Below are 25,555 nucleotides of genomic sequence, written 5' to 3' on the forward strand. Positions count from 1 at the left end.
TTTGAGTGTTTTGTGGTGGCTTGTTTACTTCTTTGCAGTTGAGTTGAGTAACTTGAGTTAGAGTTAGTTTTTAAATCCACTAACGAGGTGGGCCTCTTAACAGCCAGATCATGTTCAGAGTCTAAAGTTTACTGTTTTTGCCAGGCTTTGGTGTCACTGTCAAAATAGTACAGCACTTTTTTTATTTTTTTATTATTTCATCTGTAGTCAGCATATCATTGCTGAAGCTTTGTTTGTTGTTTTGTTTTTTTTTTAAAGAAATGACACTCTGGATAATCCAGAAGCAAAAGGGCTATAATGGTCAGAAAAGAAAACGATAATTTTTTTTTTTTGTAATTTATACATGTGTGGTGTGCTGCTGATGGTAATCGAGAGTTTACTGTTTACAGAATGTGTAGGCCTGGCCAAACTAATAACTTTTATTGGGAGGTTATGATTGGAGGTTTTCCAAAGTGGTTAAAGTGAGTTCATGCTGTAGCTGGTTCAATGACCTGGGTTTGTTTGTTTGAGGTTAGGCAGTTTTTTAACTTTTATTTATTTTTTGTTTAATTAATGTGTGTGTGTGTGTGTGTGTGTGTGTGTGTGTGTGTGTGTGTGTGTGTGTGTGTGTGTGTGTGTGTGTGTGTGTGTGTGTGTGTAAAAAGGAGTGACTGCACATATGTGTGAATCTAAAATGGTTGAATTAAAATTTTATAGTGAGTGCAGGTAAGGTAAGTAGGAGTGAGCATGAAAATGAATGTTTGACAAAAAAGATGGTTGTGGAAGATTGCATTATACTGTACAGTGTGCATGTACAAGTGTCTGTGAGAAAAGTAAGGGCTAGTTAAGGGAATAGATTTAGAGTATTGCATGTCTGGTATTGTGTGTGATCTGTGTTAATTTGTCTTGTGTAGTAGTTGTGTTAGGGAAACATTGTTAATAATATAATGTGGATGGTTAGGGTTAGGTGCAGGGTTATAGTTACATATTTACCAAACACAAGTAAAGTTGGTGCAGGGGGCGACACTCACCCTTACTGAAGTACATACCTCTCAAACTCTTAGTGCAAGAAATTTGGTCAAAGCCTAAAATAATGGGACAAAGGCCCAGAAAATAGGGACAGATTTTTAATATTGCTCTTGCAAACTTAGAACGTTGCTACAATAGCTGGATTTGTGTCATGCATTCCCTGAAGAATATGAAGTCTGAAACTCAAATGTATCTTATTATTCATTGACCACCACACATTTTATGAGAAACAAGCCAAAAATATGAGGCATAAATCTGGGCATTCTGTAAAAATCTGGACAGTTGAGAGGTATCCTTAAGCAAGAACTGTATAAAACATAAGCAGATCTGAGATTGTAAGATGCAAGTAAGCTTTAATAAGCATACTGTTAAAGAATTACCAACACTGAAAGCCTTTTTGTTGTTGCCATGCAGAGAATATTTACATAACTACATAGCATACAAGCCTTAGGTACTGAAATGCATATGACAGTATTTGTAATAAAGGACAGGATTACAGTATTTTCAGAAGTTCATTACATTTGTTGGAGACTTGAAGTCATCTTTACAGGCTTTACCCATAAACTAAACAGAATGCCAATCTATCATGTATGGTCCATATCCTGTGCAGTAATCCTTTAAGCAATTTATCTTGGGCTTGTTTCTTGTTTGCTATTCATTTTTTACTTTGTTCATGTGTTCTCCATGAAACAAGTAGATAGTTGTTGTCAGGCAGCATGTCTCTTTGAGATGAGAAACATTTTTACAAGTGGGGATATTACAGAGATTGCTACTTTCAGCATGTTACTTGGCACTTTTATAAAGCTGAATATAAATTATAATTAGAACTGCAGTACAAAGAGAAGTGGTTGAGTTGAGTGCTGCTTGTTTTTTACACTTGATTTTGACTGGCATTTCAGTAATGTATTTTAAAAGTAATTTATTTTTTCATGCCTCACAACCTCTTTGTTTCCATCTAGATATTAAGTAAGCTGTCACATAGCCAATGCATTAAAATATTTTTTCTACACTTCATTTTGTCTTAATTAGACTCTCATAATGATGGTTTGGCACCCAGGGCAGCGTATTTAATTAAAGTCCCAGTTTTTGTGGTTTTGAGCCCCTTTCTAGTTGGTCACACTCCTTCCCCTTGGCCCCACCCATTCAGCTGTTTCCTGCAACCCCCCTTTGATTTGAAGTCACCAGCCGCTACTGTAGATACATAAGATGTGGAAGGAGTAAAGATACACAAATTGATAAACTGTGTGAAGATTCTAAAATATATTCCCAAACACAACAAATTATAGATATATTTACAAAATCTTATGCAAAACAGTCTGGTTCCACAAAATGGGTAATAATTTGTCTGGACACTGGAATCAAATTATATTATATCAGAAAAGAACTGTGCAAACTGGATCCAAATAATGCACAGTGAGGGGACGGAATTAGTAACAATGATCTGAGAACACTTCAGCAAGAACTTACACTACCATTATATCTATTATTCACTAGGTCATATAAATATGGGGAGATTCCTCAAGACTAGAGACATGTGTTTATTAATCCTGTCTTTAAGGGAAAGGGAAGTAGGACAAACCCAAAGTCATATAGACCCTTAAGTCTACTTTCATGTGTGGAAAAATAATGGAGAAGGTAATATTGGATAAGTTATTGTCAGAACTGGATAGGTTGGGACTTGAAACCATATATCAGCATGCATATGTTGAAAATAGATTTATTACCACCTGTAACATGATGTTCTATAACAATATAGCAGCTATGAATTAAAAATTGTGCTGTGATGTAATTTATATAGATTTAACTTCAGCATTTTACAGGATCATACACAATCTTGATAAGATGGATAGCTGCATGGCTTACAAATAGGACATGGCAAGTATCATATAGCAACTGGACAGTTAAAATCCTTGGTTACAGTCAGGGTGTCTCACAGGGCTCTGTCTTAGGCCCTTACTTGTTTAGATTGTATCTTTCAGACCTTACTTTTTCATCTGTGGTGTTCTACAGTCTACATACAGATGACCTGAAATTGGGCAAACTGATTACAAGTGTTACAAATAAGGCATGTCTGCAAGATAACTTGACTAAATTGACCATTTGGGCAGAGGAGAATAATATGCTGATAAACACATCAAAAACTAAGCATATGAGATCTGGGAGACCTAAACTGAAAGGTGAATATTTAATACAGCACACAGTGATTGAAACTGTAGACTCATTTAAGGATCTGGGTATATGGATAGATTCAGCTATGAATTTTTCTAATCATATCAACCAATTGTTTAATGATAGTTATAGAACTATAGGCTGTATAAATAGATTTATAAAGTCTGGGAAATCAAACATAATGAAGTCATTGTTTGTTAGTTACTTTAGACCCAAACTTGAGTATGGAATAACAATATGGAAACCTATAAGAAAACAAGCATGAGTAAACTGGAAGGAGTACAGCGGAAATATACCAAGAGATGGATGTGAAAATCTAAGTTATTATGAAAGATTAAAATATCTGAACTTGTACAGTATGTCTTACAGACATCTGAGAGGAGATCTTATTCAGGTATATAGGGCATTTAGGGACAACCACCTCTGGGAATGTTTGGGGTTATTAAAAAGTACTAGAGAATTATCAGACAACCTATGTAGAAGATTCTATATGAATGAGAAGTGTACTAACTGACTGTCTGACAGAGTAGCTGATGCCTGGAACAGACACCAAATTACATTAAAGCAAGTACAAGTGCAGATATTTTTAACAACAGCCGGGGCACTTATTATGGGAACAAGTGTTTTGGTATATTGGGAGGTTAGAAGGGCATTAATGCCTGTGCCTGAATATTTGTATGTATGTATGCATGTATGTATTATTGACTGACTGTAATCCTTTACTGGAATATCAAAGATTTTATAAGGGACAGGGGAAAAATATGAGGTAAAATCAGGGGCATTCTGTAAAGTCAAGGACAATTAAGAGGTATGATTGTTATCATAACTTATTACACCACAATCTTTAAAAACTCTTCCTCTTTCATGTTTCTTTTACTATAGCTCATCTTGTTGACTTTCTTTATCTTGTTACCTCAACTCAACTTCAGTTACAACTTTATCACTATAAATATATAAGTGCGTATGTATACATTAAGTGTGTGTGTGTGTTTGTGTGTGTGAGTGTGTGTGTGTATGTATATATATATATATATATATATATATATATGTGTGTGTGTGTGTGTGTGTGTGTGTGTGTGTGTGTGTGTGTGTGTGTGTGTGTGTGTGTGTATATATATATATATATATATATATATATATATATATATATATATAAAATCCAAGACTTTTATCTAATCACAAACTATCTAACCATTTAATCTAAAACATTCAGCTACAGATTCATAAAGATCCATTTTAATTTTAAACCATTATATGGCAAAGCTGTTGACAAAATTGATAAGATATGGATCAATGTGATTTGGTGGAAGGGAGGCAAATGTTTGACAACATTAGTAGAACAATAATGATGCAGAGGGAAGCAGAATGTAAGAAAATACTGCTGATACAGAGAAAGCATGTGGCAGAGTAGGCTGGGAATTTATGAGTAGGGCAATGGAAGCATTTGCATTCCCTGATATGTGAAGGATATATGAAGAATCGGAGGCAAGAATTACAGTGGGAATATTCCTCACTGATAAGTTATGTTTGAACAGAAAAATGAGACATGGGTGTCTTCTTTTCCCCTTTGTTATTTGCTTTATATTTAGAGCCACTAGCAAAGAAAATAAGGCACTCAGAAATTTAAGTACGTAATTGGTATGATAATCAAGAAAAGTTGGCTTTGTTTGGAGAAGATATTATTTTGTATGTTATAAATCTGGAAAAGGACAACTTAGTGCTGTGGTACATTCTGAGACAGCATTATGTATATGCATATTTTGGGATATAAAAGTAAGGAAGATAAAACTAAGACTATAGCTGTATTATGTACCCAGACACTATTTGTTGAGCAATACACATATCTGTGGGGCCACAATAAGATGAGGTATGTAAGAGTATGGATTAAAAAGGCTTCTGCTATGGCAGCTAAGGCTATATGGGAGAAGAATAAACACAAGATAATTCAAAAACTGAGAAACTGGAAGCTCTTGTTTATGGACATTGATAGTAAGATACAAGCTGTGAAATATTTTAGTCCATTCAGTTTTATATATAGGTCTGACATATTTTGCTCAACCAAAGGAAAAGCTGTGGGCAATAATTAATACACTATTGAAGACTTTATCTTATAGAGGAAGAGGGCAACAGTTAAGTGGGATAAGTTGATCCTTCTAATGGAACAAGGGGGTTTAGGATTAGCTGATTTAAAGGAATATTTTAGAGATGGTTAAGGCTTATATATATATATATATATATATATATATATATATATATATATATATATATATATATATATATATATATATATATAAATAACAAAAGCAGAATGTTATAATTCAAAGTGGAAAGGGTTGATGATGATGATGATGAATCAAGGGGAAGTTTAAAAAATTCTGAGAGAATGAGATTTTTGATGCAGGCCTTTAAGGAAATTGATCACCATACATAATATTATATTCATAATGTAGCATAAAGTATTTTAAGAACTAAGCCAATGTGAGAATAAAGAAAGATTTTTTGCCAATATGGATGACTTCAAGTATGGGCTCAGAAAATAGACAAGGAAACCAAGGTATTTTGAGCAAATAAATAGAGAGATAAAGGTAAGAGTGGGATGAGGCCAAGAAGACATTTGGACTACAAGCTAAAGACCTCCTTCCCTATCAGGGATTGATATGAGAGTGTCAGGAAAAAGAAAGGCATAGGGGAACCCTAAGTGAAAGACCTGCTCTGGTAGAGATATTACTTGAAATTAAAACAAGTGCTGCCATTAAAAAGGGATAATTAGGAGGGCATATAAAATATTACACAGTATTTGTAAGAATCAATCAGAGGAGTTAGAAAAAATTTGGAATTGAAACTGGAAAAGCAATTTACAAGAGAACAACAGGGGGACATATGCATGGCTACCAAGTATGCAACCAAGTCCAGAAGGTTTAGGATGTTTTGCTTGGAAGTGTTTGCATAGGTATTTTTATACCCCTAACAGACTCCAAAGAATTCTTCCTCGGGTAGATAGCAAATGCTGGAGGTACAATGGTAAGAAAGAGGTAACTGGAAACATATGTGTTGGGTGTGTAATGAGTTGTCAATTTTTAAAAATTCCCTACAAAGTACTCAGTCAGAAATATTGGGTGAGCAAATGACTGTAAGTCAGGATCACAGGATTAGAGAAGGTTACTAGGCTAACGGCCCAAGGCCCTTAAAAGCCAAGTTCAACCCATATTCCCAAGGGTGTCTGGATCAGGCAGACACTAAAATCAGCACCTATTGCCACTGTCCAAGATTGACACTGGTGGAACCCCTGGGGTAAATTTCCTGTTACCCATCCAGTTGTCCAAATTGCACTTAAATAGGGGCAAAGAGGGTATTTGTTTAACATGAATAGGAAGCTTGTTCCAAATGTGGGGCAACCTCTGTGAGACAAATCCGTCTCTCCAGCAAGATCTGTTGATGTCACATACCAGGTTAAGGTTCTTTGAGCGAGTGACCCATGTGCCATTTGACTTGCGAATGTGCAGAATTTCCATTAAAGCTGAGTCAGAGATTGTTCTATATAAAAGGCACAGGTCACCTCTGAGCAGTCTGCATGAGACAGAGTAAAGTGACAATGATTTCAGTCTGTCCGCATAAGACAGATCTTAAAGACCCTGACTTTTCTTTGTAAGGAACCTTTGTGGTCTCTCTAGTTGCTGCACTTGTTTGGAAAGGAACATACCAAAGGGAGCATTATATTCTATTATTTGCCTGATGAGAAAAGAATACATGGGGTTATAATCTCTTTTTTTCTGGAGGTAATTCCCTTAGAAGTAAATTGTTAGTACTATGGGAAGGATGGAAGCCATATTGTGTGGGGACAGGATTCTTCCTGCAGGAGATAGTTTAACAATTGAGTTTTTGAATACATTTTTCAAGTATTTTGAAGAGTGGGATACGATTGCTGTAGGTCTGAAGTTATTAATGTCTGTTGAATTTCCTCCTTTGTGCAGAGGAATAATGTGTGGCTTTTTCCAAAGAGAGGGATTGTGAAATTCCTGGATTGACCTACTTATGAGGATTGAAACAGGTGAGACAATGCTGCTATTTTAAGGTATTTACTTGAAGGTCATCAACTGAAGTAGCGCATGGTTTGAGTTTGTTTATGAGTAGTTTTATATAGGATGTGGTCACAGATTTGAAGGTCAAAGTGTATATGGGCAAGGTTAAGATTAGATATTCAGGAATCTTTGGTTAGAGATGTTATATTATTTATAAAATAAGAGTTGAATTGTAATGCGGTTTTGAGTGATGAGTTACTGGGAGAGGGATCAGGATTAAATTTATGACCGGGATGCACGATTTCTTTAATGGCTATCCAGAATTATTTTAGGGTTGTTTACTATTATTCTGAAGGTTATTATAGTAATGTTTTTTGTTTTCATGAATTTGCTTTAGTAAGATTGAGAAACATTCTGAAGTTTTCAAGATATTGTGGTGTTTTATATTTTTGCCATTCTTTCCATGCCTTTCCCTCTGTCTTGCATTAGCATCCTACTCTTTTTTTGGATAGCCAAATTGCATTATTTGTTTTTAGTCTCTTCTTTCTAGGAGGTACAAGGCTATTTAGAATATTCAATGAAGTTGTATTGAATTCATTTACAGCATCATCTATGGGGATGATTTTTAGGAAGTTCCATTTAATACATTATAAGTTAGTATGAACATTTCTGGGATAAACTTGTAAATGCTGCGCATTGTTTTATACACATATTGTTTAAGTGGATGTGTGAGATGTCTGGTTGTGTAGACTGGGAGAAGATCACTGAGACAGTCCGACATTGTACTTGAGGTGGTGTGTTTGCTAGGGTCTGATACTAGGATCCAATCTAATTGGGGATTTGATGTCTTGCTGTAATGTCTGGGGCTATTAGTTTTGTGGAACCAAATAAGTTCATGCCACATGTAGGGGAGTTAGAGTTTATGTCCAACTAACCAACATTCACATTACCTAGCAGTAATATTTCTTGTGGAATTGTTATGGATTCATTGTCATCTAATCCCAACAGTTTAAAAGTGTCTTCATATGGAATATTAAATTCTGCACCTCTGCCTGGTTTAAATTCAGCATTTAGCTTAATAATTCTCAACATATCTTTAGGGAACCCTGACTTGCACTGTTTTTGCTTCTTATGCATTTTATACCTCACACTATCAGTTCTCTTCACTTTAGTAGCACCAATAAAGAGCTTATTTTTATATTTCTCTTCAACAATATGCATACACTTTTCAGCATGATCATTTTTCCTTTTGCGCATCTTATAAAATATAGTTTTGGTCAAAAATTATATAGAAGTTTTTGAAAGCATTGACAGTTTGTCTGACATGCTTATAGTCATACCTAGTAATTGAAGTTTGTTTTAATTGCATAACCACTTCCCTTGTCTCAATTACTATTGCAGTGTGCAGTCCAATGATTCTCATTTTTCTATTCATTACTTTTACAAATCGTTCTTTTTTTTTTGTCTCATTTTACAGTCTTTTTGTTTGACTCACATTTTATCCTAGGCCTATCCTTTATTTCAGCTAATTCTTTGAGCTATACACTAGAAGGTTCACTTATTCTGGACACATCAACAGTTTTTGATAAGGTGACTTCTGTTTCCTTTAATAGCTCTCCTCTTGTCTCTTGTCTCATTATTTTTTTTACGTTAAACTGTTCTGTGTATTATTAAAGATGCATACAACTGACCAAATTGAAATTATTTGACTTTGTTCTTCAGCTCAATAACATAAGCATCAATAGTCTCATAAGACCCAGTGAACTTGTAAGACGGCGGATAAATGTCAGATGATTTCTAGGATAACTATAGTAATTAATGAAGTGGTATATTATTCTCTTTTATTTTTCTTCTCTTCAATAAAATAAGAGTCAAATACTTTTAATGCTTTTTCCAAAGTAATATTTGGGAATGTAGCACAGTGTGACTTTTCAGGCGTTCAGCTATCCACTTACAGTAAGCTGAATTTGTGGATCCAAATCTTTCTTGAAGTGAAATAATTTTTTATTGGTTGCTGTTGGGCCATTTTCCCCTGAAAATTATACTTCAGCATTTCCAAACACAGAGACTCCTATAAGTAACCATATGTATTCTGTGCCTCCAAACACAGACTGGGCTACTCATAGACTTAGTTCACTGTCCTCTTGGTGAACTGCATGCTACATGTGTGGGTATACTGGCATTGCAGTAGCAAGATTAATAAAGCTTAGTATCTACTCCTGCCATGCATCTGCTCTCCCAACACCCACACTCAGACAGACACTGGAACACACAGACACAACAAAGAAGCATTTACAACTTAACAATTAAGAAAGGTAGATTATCCAAATTAGAATGATAGCTATTGATTATATCAGATTGAGAGAATTGTACTAAATTGAACCTTTAACATAATGGAACTCATACAATCCATTGGACTAACAGCTTAAAAACTGAGGTGAATAAGAAGAAAAAGGCACAAGCTGGAAGTTATGTTGTGGAAGGTTCAAGGAAGCATAAGCAACTACTACTTCATACAAAAGCATTGAGACAAAACAGGCTGTGGGAAAGCAGTAAATGCTACCTCAAAAAAACAGAGACCTTATCTTTTTTTTTCTGTTTCATCCACAACTCCATCCTTCATGTCTATCCTGCCTATTCCCTATTAGCCCATTATTTTGCTCAGCAGTGTGAGAGCTAACCTATTCGTTCCCCAGTCAGGCTGGAAGCTCTACAGCCCATCCATTCCCCAGCAGGAGAGAGAGAGAGACAGAAAGAGACAGAGACAGATCGAGAGAGAGATTAAGAGAGAGAGATAATCAGCCAATGCAATGCTGTTCAAAGGTAAGAGTTGTGATCTAACAGATAATCATTTGCAAGGGGGTCTCCGTGGTAGCTGATGGCTTCCACTAAGCCTCTGACTAGGATGTCCCTATACATGCCACTACATGCACCTGTGCAAAATCTTCAGGCTGTATGTGTAATGCAAGCTAAACCAACCCAATAGCAACTTCCAGCAATCCCTCTATTTGGGGTAGTGTTGTAGTGGGTCACACTGCTTCCGTCTACCTTAGTCCTTCAAGTGCCCAAGCTGAAAACTGAATAATGTGTGTTGTTTGGGTCATAGTCAGAGCTTTATCCCTCTATACCATAGTGTCAAGGCCATGAAACCTTATCTTGTCCCTTAAATTTGGTATAGTTATTCTAGTATGAGCAGGGAAGCTATCTGCAACCTGGAAGAAAATGAAAACATTTTTTATGTCTCTTGTTCTATTAGAGAGGTGGTCCCACACAAAATGTTTATCAAGCAGTTATATTAGGTGGGATTGGAATAGGAAAAGACCACCTTTGAAGAATGAGTATTATTTTCTAACTACCATGCCATCTACAAGCCTTAGTGGAGGAGTCATGAGGTGTGGGGGTTGTAAGTCATGTAGAAAACATTTACATAATATCTCTACCAAGAGTGTAATTTTTCAGGTGCAAGGTTTAAAGAACAAACAGTGTTTGTATTTCATTTCACAGTAGAATAGAGCAGATACAAGATTTTAAGCCGAAGTGTGTGTGTGTGTGTGTGTGTGTGTGTGTGTGTGTGTGTGTGTGTGTGTGTGTGTGTGTGTGTGTGTGTGTGTGTGTGTGTGTGTGTGTCTAATGTTGTAGTTAGGGAGGGCATTTTGGCTAAGTCAATTGCTCAGGCTCAAACCCTGCATATTGACTACAGGAAGCAAGAACCTTAACCGTTTACAAGGAGCATCATTACATGAGCCATGGTCTTTGGATGTGACCCCTTGTGTCCTTAATGGTTATAGTGTGTTTATTGTTTAGACACAAATAAATTGGACAGCATGAAGTCTGAGTTTAATATTAATATTAACTATGAATGCATTTTTTTGGCCATCACACAGATGTGAAATGCACTGGTTGGGCTTAAACGGTTTGTCTAGCCCTTAGTGAAGATAAGTTATGAACTGGCTCCTGTAGTATGCAGTTTGATTCCCTTAGCCTTCATTTGTCTTCTGTGACTCTGCCCAGTTACTTCACCAGACAGTACTCCTGGGCTGCTCTTGAAAAGGGACACATGTCCAGTGGGCTGTCCCAGGCTGTTAGCAATTACGTTATACATTTGCTTTTGAATTCCTGCTCCCTTTGTATAGATATTAATTAGTACTTCACTATATGCCATCTGAGTGTGAATCTCAGCATATCTCCTGTAGTTCAGTAGCTTGTCAGATGCATTTTCACTGTGTGATTTTCAAGGGAAGTATACAGTTGCTCATGCTAAGTCTGTTTTCAATGTGCAACTGTTTTATTTTTTATTTAGTAAATGGCCATCTGTGTTTTGCAATAAAATTTGACATAAAAGTTTAAAATTTAAATCTAAATCTCTGTAATCATTGCAAAAAGTAAAGAACAGAATAATATGCACGCTAACAGTTTTGAATAATGTTTATGGTAATGTGGGTTCAGAGTCTTAGGTGACAGGACATTTTCCTGTGATATATTCAGTTAGAGACACATGACTAAACTGACATTCAGCTATGCAAATGGTTTACCTTCATATCGTCGATCCTACTATAGGCGAAACTGCTTCTGCGAAACCCGAAGTGCGAACGTCTCCGAATTCGAATTCCACATAACCGAACAGCAAACCCTCTCCCCCTTTTTGACCCATGGTAGCACTGGTGTGGAGGTGTGGCATAGCCAGAAATGTCAAATTCGACATTATTTCAATATTTGGAACGTTTTGCGGTTTCGTGGAAACGGTTCTTTAAGTGGACGGTCGATCATGAGTGATCGACTATATGAAGGCAAACCATGCAAACATATGGCTATTGCAGCTTTTTTGTGGGCAAAGAGAAGCATGCAGCACCATACCCACATCTTCAGTAAGCAAATGCACTGGGTGAAAATAATGGCTATGACCCCCTAGGCACCAAGACGCACTAGGCAGTATGGCAGGTAAGAGTAGCAGGCTGTCCAGTGGACATGTCAGTGGCAGTAAAAATGCAGTGCACAATGGGGATTCCCTTTATTACTAGTGTGCGTGTGGGGGGGGGCTTCTATCCCTTTCACACTGTCTAGAGAACATTACTTAAAACACATACTGGAGAATACATGTGATTACAGTAGCATGCAGGATTTCCTCCATGCTGTAGCATACTTCAACATGCTGTACTTATATAAGCATGTTTTGTTTTGTACACCAAGAGCAACACGTATCACTTCCCTTCGCCCACATGCACTTGTTTGTTGAAAATGTGGGCATGGTGCTGCATTTTTCTTTGCCCACAGGACATTTGAATAGCCATATGTCTGTGCAGCTGAATATCACTTCAGTCATGTCCCCCCAACTAAGTGTACCACAGGGAAGTATCTCACCATCTAGTCCAATTATATGGGCCCCCTAAACCTGTGAGTAATAGTTGTGAAGAATAAGTTAGCACTAAACTTTATGTCCGTATGAGTTTACCAGATTTTTGTCTATATTACTTATTGTTAAACACTCAAGAGACTATAGTTTACTCTAAATGCAAATGTTAATAACATGTCTTAGTTTCCCTCTTGAGCCCATACTTGGCACAATTATTTTAGAAGTTACATGTGTACTCTCCTCACTCTCCCTTTTCTAAAGACCCCTTCCATCAAAACCTTTAAAATTCATATTTTTTTCCATAACATGATTTATTCTTTTCAAAATTAATGTAATGGCTGGATCTTCAAGATTGTTTTATATTACAACTGATAGATCAAAATCCTAACATTTTATTAAAAAAAATAACTTACTACAATTTCCTATCCTAAAGAATACCTCAATATGGAATTTGTACTCTTTAAATACCATTTCATCTGAGCAGAGAAGAATTAAAATGAACTGCCCAAAGGTTATTTAACTACAATTAATCAACTACTATATATTATCACTACCTATACATGTAACCATGGTGCTGTTTCAAAACTGGAATACTTACAAATATTCTTAACTACTTTTCTACATAAAAATCCTTATCTAATGCTTATAAATGAGCTATTCAGTATAAATTTAAATCCAATTTTCTAATGTCTACTTTTTGGACTTTGCAAGCTCCATCTCTTTTTGTCTCTCTCTCTCTAAATGCTCATTTTGAAAATTTCATAAAACATGCCATAAAATGCCTCCCTTAAGAAACTCTGTTTTATTCAATTAATGATTTTTAATAATGCCTACTATATACCTGTAAAAATCTCAATATTTTCCCCTCACTTTGAAAACATTGTTTACATTGTAATTCAGAAAACAACAATATTCTCCATGTCTTTTGGCACTGCATACATCTCAAAAAATTATGGAATGTTTAATATTTAAAATAAAAAAAACCTGACATTTAGTCCATTCCCTGGCAACTAGCAATTCTTTGAATCCTGTTTTCCCAAACCCATAGTTAAAATCTTTTAATTTTAACCACTTGTTTCTCATTGCTTAGATTGTATATTTCCCATAACTGGTTAAATTATAAATCTTATCTTCGTCCAATTTTATTAAATTATCTAAAATATTTAAGTGTATTAAAAATCATATGAAAGCACCATTATAATCTTAATAACAATAATAACTTACATATCCATCCCCCCTCCTCCCCCACGAGAACCACTCCCACCACACTTGCTCATTGGTTAACCACCTATAACTATGTTAAACACTATGAAGCCCTACCTCTCTCTGATTCTCAAGCCAACCATAAAAACTGTGCCCCTTACCCTATTAGTCTTTACCTCACTATACTTGCTAACTAAATATGAGGGCCAGATTTACAAAGGATATCACTATCCTAAGTATCATACCTGTACTCCCTCAACCCCACTGAACAATACTCATCTTACTCACTACCCAACCAATATAGAACAATACACCAATTACCCCCACCCCCATAAACTAAAAATGAATCATCCCAAATCCAAATATGCTGACAAACTATTACTTAAACTCCTGAAACTTATAGAATACCTGAGAAAAAATTTGCCTAAAGATGGAGACATCCACCCCAACCCAGGCCCCATAACAATTGCTAGCTCTCATAGCCCATCTCTTCTTCCTAATTCTCCTAACTCCCTCCTTATCTGCCACCTAAATATAAGAAGCCTAAATCAATAAAATACACAACCTACATGCTCTGTTAGACACCCATCACCCTGACATTATGTGCCTGACCGAAACCTGGCTTAAACCTATAACGAAAGACAATGAGATCTCACCACGTGGCTATAACATATACAGAAACGACCGCACAATAAAAAAAGGAGGTGGTATCGCTGTGCTCTTCAAATGCTCACTAAATGTTACTTTGAACCCCTCCCAACCTCCCCAGATCTCTAATGCAGAATTAACTGCCCTAAAAATACAAATGAATAAGGAAAAAAGTATCAACCTAATTGTGACCTACATCCCCCCTGGAAGTAACTCTGACACACTTGAGCATATCTTAAATTGGCTTGCTATTAACTACCCCCAAGAAACTATTATTATGGGCGATATGAGTATAGACTGGAATCAATGTTCCTCAGAGACCAACCCACCCTCATAAATCTCCATGGTTTCTCACAGATTATATCCTCCCCCACCAGAATTGGTAACACCAATCAAAAAGAAAGTATCCTAGACTGGATACTCATAAACAATCCGTCCCATGCTTACAGGTCTGGGACCCTCCCAAATGAGCTCAGTGATCATCTCATCACTTACATAGAGAAAAAAAAAGCAGGGAGATCCAAGCTACCAGTGTACAGATCAATCAGGAACACTAAACATTTTGATCTCTCTAAATTCCAACTAGAGATACAGTCATGTAACTGGTCTATTCTTAAATACCACCCCCGCATGGCATGCTTCCAAAGCTCCCCTAGACCGAATTTACTTCCAACAACTTAGAAATGAGACAAAAAATCCATTTCACTAGACAAAAAGAACTATTACCACCAACTGCAAGATAAACACCAACACAATCCCCAAACGTTTTGGGCAGGTATTAACAACCTTCTACATCCAGGAAAGACCACCACTCCAACTCCAGCTGACCTAAATGATAAAAGCCCTGAAGAAGTGGCCAATACCTTTAACTCTTTCTTTATCAATGTTATCAAATCCTTAGCTGCCCAACAACCTCCCACCAATCCCTCTACCATAAGTTTGACCCTGAAGTCTGAGCCCTCCTTCCACCTACAACCTGTTTCCACTTCCTTCATTAGATCCCTACTGAAGAAACTAAAACCTACTACCATTGCTGCTGACCTTCTACCAGCTGATTATCTACAAAAAGCTGCAGAGGTCATAGCCTACCCCATCTCCATTCTAATTAACCGTACCATAACGGAATCTACTATCCCCTCAATTTGGAAAATCTCCCACGTTATCCCTCTCCACAAAGGAGGGGCATCCACTGATCTATCCAACTACAGGCCAATAGCCATATTGTCACCACTTGCTAAAATCATGGAAAAATGTATACACAAACAACTTGTACACCACCTAACACAGAGCAAGCTTCTAACTACCTCACAACATGGTTTCAGGCCCAAACACAGCACTACCACCGCCCTCCTCTCATTCACCGACACTATAAACCATAATAAGAACAACAAAAATATGTAATCTGCTCTCTTTCTGGACCTATCAAAGGCCTTTGATATGGTCAACCATCAACTACTTCACAACACTCTAAAAACTTTCTATCTAGATAACAAAACACTTAATTGATTTCATGCCTATCTCTCCGATAGGAATCAAGCTGTACTCTGGCAAAACAAGCTCTCACCCCTCTTACCTAATTCCATAGGGGTCCCCCAAGGCTCCATACTGGGACCTCTACTCTTTTCTATTTTCATTAACGACCTCCACAAAGTCATCCCCATACTTAAATCTAAATAGTCTGCGCTCAGCAAATAGGCTACTTGCTCAAACGGTCAAATCCTGTAACTTTGGAGGTGACTCGCTGTTTGCAAATTCCATTGGTAAAATATGGAATTCCCTTCCTCCTCAACTCACCAATGTCACCTCTCTATGCAAATTCAAGAAAAGTCAATCCCTTCATTTTAAAAACCAGTGGCTCTGTCAATGTTCCAAACCAGACTAAACCCATTACTTTCCTCAACCTCTACTTCTCTATAGGAATATCACAAGGCTCTTTCTCTGTATCAAGCATTAATCTGAAGTTTTTTTCCTTCTAAATGTTAATTGTATACAATCATATGTTTTTCTGTTACCTCATGTATTAATTATCAAAAGAAGTATTATGTACTCTGTTTAATATGAATGTAAATTACTGTCAATGAGGAGCTTTTCTCCCCGGGCCTCCGCTGAAAATGGACATGTATCCAGACGGATTATCCCGGTCAACAAATGTAAAATAAATAAAAAATAAATAAATAAATAAACTGGCAGATTATATATCAAGTGTTATCAATTAATCTACTCAATCTTAAATCTTGTTCTATTTTTATGCATTGCCTTTTTATGTTTCTCTTCTACTTTATAGCAATAATTCATGTTTTACTTTGTTAATACACAACCTTTATTGGAGAAGTCATTCCTATATCAATCAGATTACTTGTATACTTTGTATAGTTGTATTGGCTCAGTTGGCATAATGGTTAAGGTCTTTACTTCCCATTATCCTGCCCACTGTCCAACACCTGTAAGGAGTTTGCATGTCCTCCCTGGGATTCCGTGGGGTTCTACCAATGTCTCAAAACATGCTTAAAGCCTCCAGACCATATTACCCCAACAATGGAGCCTTGGGCAGCAGCATAGACTGCAAATGGTGTCCTATAGGGGGAAGAGGTGTATAGAGCAGCTGCTTTGGGAATCAGCTGTAGTATACAGTATACTCGGGTAGGAGAAAACAGATCACAGACTGTGCCTTGTGTCAGGGCTAGTCACTTGATGGGCTCAAGGTAATTTTCTCGTGTTTTCTAATGTCACCAAAATGGGCATGGATATTTGCCAGTGATAAGTGAGTCTACTTCAATCTACACCAGAGCCCCATGCTAATGGTGGGAGGGGTGTATTTGGTCCTATTGGCCAGTGTACCCACCCAACATAAAGCCCATTTACTGACAAGCAGGTGTCCAGTTGCCCAGGTTGGGTTACCTCTGTTGAGTGAAATCTGGATGTAAAACCAATTGCTACACTCAATATGGGTTCATTGGCTGAAGCTTGGAAGTGGATGACATGACAGTAAGGAGGAGACTCTACATCTGTGTATCCAGGAGGCAAGACGGGAGGGCAGTGCAGTGAAGACAATTGGCTTGGGGGGGTCCAGAGTCTTTTACAGAGAAGGAAGACAAACTAGAATAGGTGTAGAAATTGTGGTGAGGGAGAGGCTTCAGATGACAGTGAGGGATGTCATCAGAATTAGTGATAGACTCATAGAAGCAAAAAGGACCAGGTAGCCAAGACTCAGGAACTCTGCTATTAAAACCACGGTTAAGTGCTTTTGTCTGTAAAAGACATCTTCAGAACCAAGAAGAATCAAAGAAACAGAGATTCACTAATATGACTCATTAAAATGTTGCAAACAATGACACACCCCTACAAAAAACAATCAAATGTAAGCATAGTGAAAAGTCCACCAAACTATTTAAAGGGACATAGCCAAAACACTTTGGATCACATAGTATGTTGAATAACCTAAACAAATACAGACACAGTAAGCAAGATATAAAGATATAAAAATATAAATTATAGTCTAGCAGCAAGTCATTTCAGTTCACTTGAGATGGAAATGGAAGTAGCTTCATTAAGACCAGGGTAATTCACAGCATCCAAACGGAGCTGCCAGAACATTTCTCACTGTAAAAACCGATTCTGCCAGTCTCCTGAATATACAGGATAATCAATCTGTTCAAACACAATGAATTTAAATGTACTAAACCCAGCTCATACAGAAGCATGTCTAGCAAGTGCACTCTTGTTATCCATTCTAGTAAAGCTGTACTGGTGTTGGTAAATTCTTTTGTTAAGTGTGTAACTTAATGAAAAGTGATTTAAGCTTCCAATCAATAAACTTGGCCATTAGCTCGGTAACAAAATATTAGGTGTATGAAACCTGACAAAGGTGGGAGACTGGTAATTATGGACTGGGTTGTCTATACTGGCAGTACAAACAGATTGCTCAATGATGACTCTGTTTACAGCATTGCTTCAGTCAATGAAATTAATATTGCTTACAGGGCAATTAATGTCTGTTTGGATGAAATTTTGCAATTTGACACTATAACCCTGGGGTTGCTTGATTTTCTTATAGTGTACCATCCTGCCATCCTCAAAATCTTTGGGATACCGAAAATTAATTCTAACCTTTTTGAATCACCTTTGCTGCCTATTATTGCTGCAAGGGGTGAAAAATTAATTTTAGTTATTGTTTTGCTATGGTGCTGCTTACTGTGATGGATTTGAAGTCTTCTTAAGACACTCAGTCTTACTGGCTGGATTCTGCTGAAATCAAAGTCTGGTTATAGTTGCATTCACAGTCTGTTGCATACAGAAACTTGCAGAACATACACTGATGAGAGAATATACTTTGTGGCATCAACTTAGAGCAGTAACAAATAACTTTTTATAATAAACCACATGGACTAATGTTGCCGCTTCAGGTACTGTTCTACTTTACTTCTCGTATAATACAGATGATGTGAGAGATATAACATTTACCTTGGGACAAATGTGTCCCTACCAATACCCCTAACATAACTGGAGTTAATACAGACTTTATGTATATTTTTAGTTAAGCACTCCCTCTTGGTTTTGGAAAGATACTGCCTTGATGACGCAAATGCTGACACATCTGTTCTTGTGCAAATGCTGATAAGTGCAGAAAAGCATATTTTTAAGGAAACGCCTTCTGTATAAACACGTCCTGTTGTCCATTCTTTAAAGAAAGCAGATTCGTTTTTTTCTGATATATCCTGCTTTTTTTTTTTTTTACATTCTTGCCAAGTCTGTAAGAAGTCAGCTTTCTTGATATGTGTGTAATACACTCATAAACAAGTTCCTTATTTTTTTAAGCCACAGTCATTTAGTATGGATGCTAATCACATATTACTAAACTCTGTTTCTGCATTTAAGCAAGCTTTATCTTATTTCTTATTTCTTATTTATGTTGCATATTTGTAGCAAAGTTACTTTCAACCTTAAAACCTTGTTGAGCATAATCTTACAATTCCCCCTTTTTATTTTAAAACATACAACACTTTATATTGATATGTATTTTTGATCACATTATATAGAAAAAACATTAAGAAACAAAACCTTTAGTCTGTCTATGTAATTTTACATAGCTAATACAATTATATCAAGTATTACTACTAAAACTGAATATATTTAACAACTTTTTCTTTTGCAGACCATTCTCTGAAAATATTTCATCAGTTATGAGCTGTGTCTGCTTTAGTTTTATTTTTTAACTTGATTAATTTATTCTTTTGCAATCACAGAATTTAATTTATGACTTAGTACTCTTTTATTAACTCTTTGCACCTGTTGAATTAACTCTTTACTTTTATTGATTATTTTATATCAAAAGATTAGAGATAGACTAATATCTATAAGAGGCAAAAACTATGTGCAACTGCAAGCATTTATACACTGCTTAAAATATACAGTTTCAATATCATTTTAACCATAACATTGTGGTAATGTCTCTGAACTGCCCATTAACATATTGGTTGACAGTGAAGTTAACATAAAGTACTGAACTGGGCTTAGATATTTGAATGTAATTATTTCAGTATATTTAATACTTGAGGATTTAAAAAAAACATGATTTATACACTAAAGAATGTTATGTACATATTAGTCTATTAGCTGTATGAATACAATATTTTAATATAATTTTCCTCTAACTGGGGTAACAAATACTATTTTACTGATAAAATGATTGTCCGAAAAACAGTAATAAGACTCTAACTTAAAACCAGTGATAATATTACAACTTGACAAATTACTACACAGACTGTTTGCTATTCATGCATTTCAATCTAGTAGCTATCCTGGACCCAATTTTTTAAAAACATGTTTTTTCACACATATTTGTTACTAGACAATTTCATTTGTATTGAATTTTTTTGTATTTGTACATAGTCCAATCTACAAATTTAGTAACATTAACATCAAGCAAAATCTTGGAAAATTCTTATGTCTCTTTAGAAGTATTTAGTGGAATTGCCACCAGAGAAAACTACATACCCAAGAATTAGAAACATTTATGCTTTTTGCATACCAACATTGTTTTGCCAAAAATATATTAAAAATAGTGACCATTTTAGCTCAATTTTTATATATCTTTACTTTTTATTGTGTAGCTTTACAGTTTAACAGGTTATAAATACAATTTAATACTAAACAATACAATAATAACTAGAATGATAGCTATTAGCAACTTGTAAAATATCTTATCCTGTCAGGTTTAATCCAGTATTTCTAATGCACTAATACCTGTTTTTCCCTCCCCCCTGAAAGAGTATTGTCAAGAAGGAATGAGATATTTCTTCCTGTAGCTTTATTTTATACCCTTTTGCAATACTGCTCACGCAGTCAGTGTAAAACTGAGAAAGTACCCCTCCCCTGTAGTATTGCACTATTGTTTATTTGCTTTATAATTTATGTCAGCCCAACACTTTGGTTATACATTTGCTTTATTAGGTTATTAAACTATAGACCTTTGTCTGATTTGATCATTTGTGGCTGTTTTTATGACAGAATATAATTTTTTTCTGTTGCCTTTGCTGTCTACTACTAGTAGTAGTTATGTGTACCCTCCTGTATAATTGATTTGAACTGTATGTATACTATAAATCATCTATTGGCTATACTTGATGTAACTGAGGTTTTTTTTTACTTTTATCAGTGACATATATGAACAATTGTGATATTTTATTACAATTACCAAATAATGTTGCATGTAAACATTTTAACAATTATGTTTTATTAACAATAAGTTTTTAGAAAAACTCAAGCCACTTGTTTGGCAATCAGTCTTGTTTCTTATCTTATCTGCTCAACATTTCCTGTAACTATTCATTCAGTCTAGGAAGGTCTGAGCTCACATTTCAGTTAACCCTTTTAGCATTTTTCCCTTAATCATCTGTTAGTAAAATGCAGTTATAAAACATTTAGTATTATATTTGTGATTTGCATAACTATGCATTTATACTATATAACTAAACATTATTTTACAATTAGCTTACATATGTTTTAACTTTTGATTTCAGTTTTTTTTTATTTATTTAACTGCTCTGCCATTCATTATATAAAGACTGTTTGACTAATTCCATCCGTGATTTTATTTCTTTTTAAAATTCAGAACTTTAACTGGTGTGGTGTTACTATACAATTATAAAAAAATGTAAAAATTAAATAGATATTAGCTTAACTAACATGTTTATATTTATATTATTCATATTTGCTGTCATCTGCCTGTTATTCTTGTGCATTGTATAAAATGAAAATACATGCATGTCATTCTTGTGACTTTAAATCTTTATACAAGCATGTCAGTGTTGTGACTGTAAATCTTTACTCATCAACTATTTTTATTTAATTTTTATACACTAGAACTGTTTTGTTTACATTTTGACTATGCTATAAGAATGACAGTCATATGCTCTACTTTACTGTAGTACTGATAAATATCTTGCTTTAATTGAATGGAAGTTTTAAACATTTGAGAATGATTTGTATTTTACTATCCTACCGTGTATGCTTAACCATTTTCAAAACACAAACATATTATAAAATATATCTCTTTTGTACAGATCAGCTGTACTTTTCTGCTCTTGTATGTAGGAAGTCAGTCCTTGTCAGTTCAGCTAATCTCTTTTCTTCATCTTGCAATTGCTGTTGAAGAGTTTCCTGTAATGTTGCATGGTCTTTCTGGCATTCTTTAGAAACCTGTTCTGCTGAATTTAAAACTCCTATGCACTTTTGAAAAAATGTTTGTATAACTTGTCTAAACTTCCTGAATTCATTGTGTCTGTCTCTTAGAAGTTTATTACATTCTTTTGTAACAAAATATATTAGAGGTCCTGTCAGTAACTGAGTTGACTCCTGTTGCAACTCTGAGATTAACCTTTCACATGTGGTGACAGGACATAACTGTTTAACATCTGAATCACACAATAAACATTTGTCATACCCAACATGGTTTTCTTTGAGATACCAGTCAAATATTGTAATACATTTGCATAATGTCTTACTATCAACCTGCCCTAATAAGGTTTTACATTTACTAATGTGCTCTGTATACCAACATTGCAAGTTACTAAAGCTTGGTTTACTCCTGCATGAATTATGTCTAATAATATCCATACTGTCTAATAACATCCAAAATGGCTAATAGCAACCGTACTAAGAATGGGACACAGAAGAAAGTCTTACCAGTTAGCAAGAAAACAGGTGATCAGGCTGTTCTTGCTGATGGCTGGAAATTTTTTAGAGTTACTTGAGAAGCTGGGGAAACACAACAGGCAGCAAACTGCTGTTAAAGTAGATATCCACCTTTTTTTGGAAAATTTATGGTACTGTGACTTTCCCGGACTTCAGGCTCAATCAAACGTCTGAAAAAACTTTACTACTGCAAGCTGCATAAACTGGAGTACCTCTGTTTAGAATTTACACATATGTACAAATGTTAGTTACTGCAATTTAACTGAAGTGACCCTCTGCAGGGCTTATCCTTCCCTCTGTGTTCGAATGCAGGTAGGCTCAATACTGCCTTAATGACACAAATGCTGACATATCTGTTCTTGTGCAAATGCTGATAAGTGCAGCAAAGCATATTTTTAAGGAAATGCCTTGTGGATAAACACATGTCCTGTTGTCCATTCTTTAAAGAAAGCAGATTAGTTTTTTACTGATATATCCTGTTTTTTTACATTCTTGCCAAGTCTGTAAGAAGTCAGTTTTTTTGATGTGTGTGTAATACACTCATAAGGAAGTTCCTTATTTTTTTAAGCCACAGTCATTTAGTATGGATGCTAATCAAATATTACTAAACTCTGTTTCTGCATTTAAGCAAGCTTTATCTTATTCCTTATTTATGTTGCATATTTGTAGCAAAGTTACTTTAACCCTTAAAACCTTGTTGAGCATAATCTTACAAGGAGCTCTATCACTGAATCAATGGTCACTTTTATTGATTAGAAGCTTAAATCACTTTTTATTAGGTTTCCTCACATCATTCAGGACTCCTGGAACCTACTGGATAAACTAACGAGCATTGATTGCAGCAAGGATTATATTTTGGAAACTTGTGACATCCAAAGCCTTTTTACAGCCATTCTTCATGAAGAAGGACTTGAGTGGTTTGAAGAAATAATATCCAAATTTGGTTCGTTATCAGATACCAGCATGTCCTTGTTCTGAGATTTTATGGAGCTGGTCTTAAGTAACAACTTCCTTGCCTTTGATGGTGAACATTACGAGCAGCAACAGGTGGTAGCAATGGGGGCTGCATGTGCCCCTATTTTTGCCATTGCACTTTTGCTAAGATGAGAAACTGAGGTTGTTTTTAAGTTGGAAGTTTTTGTACAGTGTGTTGGTTATTTCTGTTATCTGGAGGACATATTTATTGTATAGTCCAGTGGTAAAGCACAGTTTTCTGAATTTATTGCACAACTGGAATCAACTTCTTCATTTTTAAAGTTCACACATAGTGTGAACATGGATAGCATCTGCTTTCTTGATATTGAGATTACAAATGATATTGCTGGAATATTTACAACCTCCAGCTACAGAAAGCCTACTTTCTGTAATACTTTCCTGCATTTTCACTAGTTGCCCCCCCCCTTGCATCAAAAGAAGGGGGTGGTAAAAAGTCAATTTACAAGGGTATCTTGCTTAACCTCTGATGACAACATATATATCCAACACTTTGACAAGTTAAAAATCTATATTTGCCACCAATGTCCCTTTACTAACACTGGTTTAGGTGGTACGCTACTGGAAAAAATATTGAAAAAGAATCAACAAAAACAAAGCACCAGTCCTTAGAGGTAAAAATAAATAAACCAACAGTTGGCATTAACAGCCGTTTATTCACATACACATAAATGCCAAATGTATAAAAAATAAGCGTTTTCGTCTCCCATGGACTTCATCAGATAGACTAAGGATAAAGAATAAAACAGTCCTCCTTTCTTTTATATAAACCCTTCCCCTTTCCTTTAATAGAACAATTAACCCAGTGCAAACTCATTAACAATCACAAAACACTTACTAAAATTCTACTTGGTATATGTATTAAAAAATGTATATGTTAGTGAAAGCCAAGTTTAAAACCACGACATAAAAATTGAATGTTAAAATAAAAACAGACATCACAATATACAAGGTTTTTCAGACAACTTGTTACCTAAGAATCAACCAAGCTAATCCACCCTGTTGCTGGTCAAAACTCCCATCTAGTGGCCGAATCCTTATATTACACCTATAACTTAGCAGCCCTCAACTTCAAAATTGGAACAATGGATATGTGTTCATTAAGACCAGGGAATTGATTGGCCTCCAGTACCAGCTGCCAATAAAGTTCCCTAACTTCAATTCTGGTCTCCCAGGGGCCACCCCGAGGGTCCTTTTCCACCTTTTCCAGAACATAAAAATACCATCCTGCATCTGTACATGTCAATGTGTGTTTGTATAGGGCGTTGTTACTGTCCTTGTTTTTAATGGTATTCAGATGTTCATAAATTCTTCTCTTAAGCTTACGTGTAGTCTTGCCCACGTAAAATGCCCCACAGCTTTTACATGTGGCAAGATACACCACACCTTCACTATTACAATTAGTAAATTAATTAGCTCTAATGGTCCTGTCCCTCGCTTCAACAAGCACAATTACCTCATATTCAAAATGTAGGGACATTGTGCACACGTACCACATTTGTAAGTACCCAGCCTCCTATGATTATTTGGTTCTTGGTTGCTATTCTCTAAAAGCTCCTTGATATTCTTTCCTCTTCTATAAGAAAACTGTAATGGGTTTCTAAACAAAATATCCAAGTCTGAATACCCTTTAAATGTTTCCCAGTGCTGATTAATAATACCCCTAATTCTATGGGTATCGGTGTCATATTTCATAACAAATGCCCTTGTAGGTGCTAAGTCCCCCTCCTGTTCTGTTCCATCCCCTTTATCTCTACCACTTGTACTTATAGTGTTTTCACCATGGCCCAAAATAGGGCAAAATATCCCTTTTCTCTCTTCTAATACTTCTACTATAACCTCCTCAATTAAATCTAAGGGGTACTTTCTTCCCAAAAACATGTTTTTCAGATTCAAACTTTCCTTCTCGTAATCTGAATCTTTGGATGTCATCCTACTACTACGTATGAACTGACCCCTAAGGATACTCCTT

This window comes from Protopterus annectens, chromosome 12.part0, assembly GCF_019279795.1.
Source record: "Protopterus annectens isolate FY-2018-M chromosome 12.part0, PAN1.0, whole genome shotgun sequence".
Classification (NCBI taxonomy): domain Eukaryota; kingdom Metazoa; phylum Chordata; order Ceratodontiformes; family Protopteridae; genus Protopterus; species Protopterus annectens.